The sequence below is a fragment of the Phasianus colchicus genome, chromosome Z, assembly GCF_987193195.1.
Source record: "Phasianus colchicus chromosome Z, bPhaCol1.hap1.1, whole genome shotgun sequence".
Taxonomy (NCBI): domain Eukaryota; kingdom Metazoa; phylum Chordata; class Aves; order Galliformes; family Phasianidae; genus Phasianus; species Phasianus colchicus.
The window spans coordinates 45,027,437-45,032,590 of record NC_143476.1 but is presented as its reverse complement, the minus strand read 5'-3'; the positions used below and the strand labels follow the sequence as shown (position 1 = coordinate 45,032,590).

The 5,154-nt window shown below is 43.2% G+C and overlaps 1 non-coding gene across 1 annotated transcript; it reads right to left on the bottom strand.

The window, feature by feature from the left end:
• Positions 1–546: 546 nt before the first annotated feature.
• LOC116226077 (U2 spliceosomal RNA) lies at positions 547–728 on the bottom strand. The gene has a single exon (XR_004166229.1). It is a non-coding gene; the product is annotated as a U2 spliceosomal RNA (small nuclear RNA).
• Between the last annotated feature and the right edge of the window lie 4,426 nt (positions 729–5,154).

Sequence of the window (5,154 nt, the reverse complement as noted above, 5' to 3'; positions counted from 1 at the left end):
GGGGCCTTCCATCCCTCTCAGAAGGGAGTTGCCTTTACCTTCTTTCCTTCTTGGCTGAGGAGGTTTTGAAGCATGGAGTCAATTGCTTTGCCCTAGGCAACCTCATGGGTGCCACCACATCTTCACTTACCTCTCCTTGAGTTCCATAGCCTCAAACATATCACCTAGGGGCACCTGAAGAATCGAAGTAGGTAGGGATGTGGTTTGCCTCTGACACTGAACTGAGAACTGCTTCCACTCCTCCTCCTCTTCTAAATCCCCACCCTCTGCCCAATGGTGGCAGGGCAGAAGGTTCACTACTATTTATGGGGTTTCACACAGGTATTGCAGGGAGTTGTTTCACCAGTCCATTGCCTGCTTGCACTTCCTGGTACTCCTTAATCTCTCCACCTCCTCCTTGAGCTCCACCATCATACGGAGCAGATCATCCACCTGGTCACACTTCACACAAATTATATCCCTGCTGCCCTTCACTGGCAGCAACAGGCTTAGGAACTCCCTGTAGCCAGAGACCTGAACCACCACATTTTTGAGCAGGCAAAATAACAAGTTTGTACCATGCCTGGAGGTACTTCCTTACTGGGATGATGCAAGGAGTGGTGGAAGCAAGCTCTGGGTCCAACTGTTGACCCCAAAAATTCATTTAATATATAGTCCTCTTATTGAGGATGTATCAGATATTAAACTGATATGAACACCTGCTCTTAGCCAAAAGGCCAAGAAGTGATCTGTTGCCATCTACTTGCATCACATCAACAGAAAGCTGCATTAATAAAAATCTAATTAAAAAATACTCTTAAAGATCCCCTCTAGAAGACTTTGTTATTCTCGAGGTTTCAAAAAGCACACTCTTGGTTGCATAATGGGGAAAGCAACCACTGTTGTGGTTAAGTCAGAACCATGCTAAGAGCCAAGGCAGTCTCACAAGAAGCCACATCACCTTAAAGCCATGCAGCATGATGTGCAAGCTGCCAAGTATAAATTGTGTGTTAATACTACACTGTGAATCTATTTAAAGTTTCACAAACCTGAAAGCCCTGTAGAAAATTGCTGCAGTGATTCTAGCCATTATTAATAAAATGTTGTATGCTTTTTTTTCCAAATGCTAGTACATAAATCAATCTGTGAAAAGTTATGAAAAACCTCAGTATCCTACTGAAAATCAAAACCTCCAGCAATCAGGTAACAAAATCTTGATTTTACCAGCAGTTTGTCCTTGGTATCAATGTATTATTGTGCTTTGAGGATGCAAGCACACACTGTGAAAGAGCTGGCCAACACTACTTATCCATTTCCAATGCAAGGCATAATCTTGACGGAGTTGCAAGGGATTACTAAATATTTAGTCAGTAGAAAAATAAAATAAATTTATACAACATTTTACTTCAAATGAGGAGAGGAAATGTCCTGTAATTTTAACAAAAGAAAACAGACACTAATATAAATAAACAAATCAAGCAAAATAAAATAAATTCAATTATGCTTCACATTGTATATTATGTAAGTGTATTGGGTCTATGTGGCAAGGCTTTGTTAGTGGCAGGGACTGCAGGAATGGCATCTGTGAGGCAAGATCTGTAACTGTCTTAGTTCCAGCTGGGATGGAATTGTTTTCTTCAGAGCACCTGGTATGATGCTATGTTTTGGTTCTAGGAGAAAAACAACATTGATAGTACACAAATGTTTATAGTTGCTGCTAAGCAGCATTGTACAGAGCCAAGGCTATTCTCTGTGAAGGGCTGGGAGGGAACAGAACTGGGACAACTGACTTACTCTGGCCAACGGGGTATTTTATGCCATGTGACATCATGCAGAAGGAGTTTTGAAGGGGGTGGGAGTGCATCTCACTCTCTTCTTCTGGTCAGGGGCTAGCTGGTCATTGGTCGGGGGGTGGTGAGCAGTTATTGTACATCAGTTGTTAAATACATTTATATACAGAGAGAAAGTCAAAACTATTTTCCTTTTCTTTTTTTTCTATCTTAGCAAATAATTTTATTTCAACCCACCAGCTCTACTTAGTTGCTCTTTTATTCTCTTTCATCTCACTTGGAAGGGGGGCAGTGAGAGAATGCTTTGCAGTACTGAGCTACCTGCCAGGTTAAACCACAACAGTATTCCACAGAAAGGACCTGCCTCGGAACAATCCTGAATAATGGTACCACATGGGAGAGATTCCATGCTCAAACAGGGGAATTGCATGAGGAGGAAGGAGCAGCAGAGAGGAGCTGACTGGACTGAGCACAGACACCATTCCCTTTCCCCATGTACCAGGCAGGGGGAGGAACTGGGAGCAAAGCTGAGAAAGCAAGGAGCTTTTAGTTTTGTTCCTCTGCTTTGCTTTTACTTTACAATAAATTAATCTACCCTAAGCTGAGTCTGTTTTGCCTGTGATGGCAATGAGCAAGCAATCTGCCTGTTCTGAGCTCAACTCATGATCATTTCACCTTATTTTCTGGAGACCGTGAGGAGAAAGCACCTGGGTAGGTAACTGGCAGACAGCCCAGGTCAGTCTGGGACAGTGACGTAGTTGCTGGGGTCAAAAATGTTCTCACACACATTATTGTAGGTGAAAGGAAATGTTTCATTTCCAAGCTGTTACCCAGTGTTGACACCTGTTTCTTAGAAGACAAGCTGATCCCATGCCCTTTATTTGAGACATACCTTGTTTGATCCTCTAGTAGAAGAGCAACAGAACCTGTATAAAAAGTAACAGATCAAATTTCCAGCTATCACCAGCCAGAAGTGGCAGTGATTGATTCATGAAGAGGAGCAGAGACAACACTGCAACAGGTGTGTGTTTGCACCAGCTTGACATGTTCTTGCCTTGCAAGGCATGTTGCTCTTGCAGCAGTAGGCAGAGCAGCTTGCTGTAAGCTGATTGCTTGAGATGAGCAGTTCTCTGTCCCCGCTGTGATAAAATCTCAGGTGGCTATGCCTATCAAATGGATGGCAATGGGTGCTTGCTGTGCCAGTCAGACAGACAGTAAATTAAGCCTTCAGGGTGTCTGAGTAGCAGCACCGAACACTTTATGACAGTTCTGCACTGGACTGATGTAGTAATAAGGTGATAAGTGGCAATATGTTTGAAGGTTGGTAGTGGAAGATCAAAGTGAGGAAATGTAATAGAGTAGTTCCAAGGCTGAGAAGATTAAAGCTTAATATTGTAATTATTTTTTCATTCTCTAGTTAATAAAAATAAAATTGTTCTTTTCCTACAACCTGTGACAAGCTTAAAAGAAACAGAACAATGTTGTCCACTTATGCTTATGGGACTTGGTACTTCCCATCTTTGAAGGAAAGCCTGTCTGCTCAATGCACTGTGAATGAGTTCTGAGACACTGCAGAACAGAGCTCAGGAGGTTTGTTGTTTTTTTTAAATGAATGGATCTCCTATTTTTTTGGAATAGCATTGTGTCCTCACAAGTATATATGAGTTCTTAATGGTATGGCAACTTCAGATATATAAAATTCATGCTGAGGAACTGCTATAAGCCTTCCTGAGGTAGAGAGAGAAGTTGAGTTGGCCTGACCAATTCTATTAGACTCCTTTGGCACCTTATATAATAAACATTTGTTTTGTAATCTATCCTGCATGAATTCCAGGTAAAGCTGTCACTGAAGCATCATGATTCTATGGCAAATTATATTCCTGTGAGTTTTGTGACTAGTACCAAGAGGAAAAGTAAAGGGGCTGCGTAGGCTGTGGTGAAGTAACACAAGGTCTCTTCTTCCCTTATGGTAGATCAGAATTGTTCAAATCTTCCATGTCCACTTTTTGTGGGCTAGTATTGGAACACATGGTCATACAGACATCACTCACAATTAACTCTGAATAAAGCTGGAGGTAGCACACACACAGATGTCATCCTCCCCTGTACTACACAGGAGTGAGGCCATGCTGAAGCCTTTTGCAGCTGCAGCCACATAACATACAGAATTTCAAAACCTGAGAGAATAAAGACTCTTTAAGAGGGATTGAGTTCTTTTCCACTGTGGGCTGGGATGTTCTGCAGGGCTATCGGAAGCTGCCCAGCTATATTTCTCACTGAAGATAGGATCATAAAGTATTTCTGAACAGACAGTGCCTGAACCACTGAATAACTCAGGTTGGAAGGTTTAATGAAAGGTCATCAAGTTCCAACCTCCCTGCCATAGGTAGGGTTGCCAGCCATAAGATGAGGCTGCCAGGGCCCCTCCAACCCAGCCTTGAATGTCTCCAGGGGTAGAGGCAGCTTCTCTGAACAACCTGTTCCACACCAGGGCCTCACCACACTCAGAGTAAAGAATTTCTTAACATTTAACCTAGGTTTGCCCTCTCTTAGTTTAAAGCCATCCCACCTCGACATGTCATTTATCAGACTGTGGAAAAAGTTGCTTCCCCTCCTGCGTATAAGCTCCCTTCAAGTACTGCAAAACCACAATGAGGTCTTGTAACTCTCTTCATAATAAAGAAATCATAGCAGAAGGCAAGACCATCTCATGCATATTAAGAAAATAAAAATGCAAATCTATCTCACTCATTGAAAGAGAGATAGGATCTTCTCAGACATGCAACAGTTTCAAAAGCCTTAATTCCCAGCTGCAGTGGAGATGCAGACAGCATCTGTACCTAGTAAAATGGTAAATGTAGCACCTGGGAAATGCGAAGAATGGACACTGATGACTTTTGGAAAGAACATTCATGTTCCACCTAAAGGCCCATAGCTATCAAATTTGGTGAAGAGGAGCAAGGTTTGCTCTCAAGCCAGGCATCACAGCAGACCATTAGGAGCGCAGCAGAAAGAAGCAAGTGATAGTAGTGGGCAACTCCCTCCTTCCAGGGACAGACACCCCTCCACCAACCCGACCTACTGTCTGCAGAAGTCCGCTCCTTGCTGGGTCCCAAACAGGTTTGGGTTGTAGTAAAAAGAGTGCTGAGGCTTGTCCAACCCTCTAACTGCTATCATAGAATGGCTTGGGTTGGAAGTGATTCTGCCAAGGACAATGTGAACAGTATCGAAAATGGTTACCAAGCCCTGAAGGAGGTAGTAAGGGGCAGGGGGGTCTATTAGCACCTGTTAACAACTGCTTGCAGAGCTACTGTCAGCTTGCAGCCTGGAAAGCCAACTGTGTTCTGGGCTGCATTCCAAAAGGGGAGGCCAGCAGCGAGAGGGA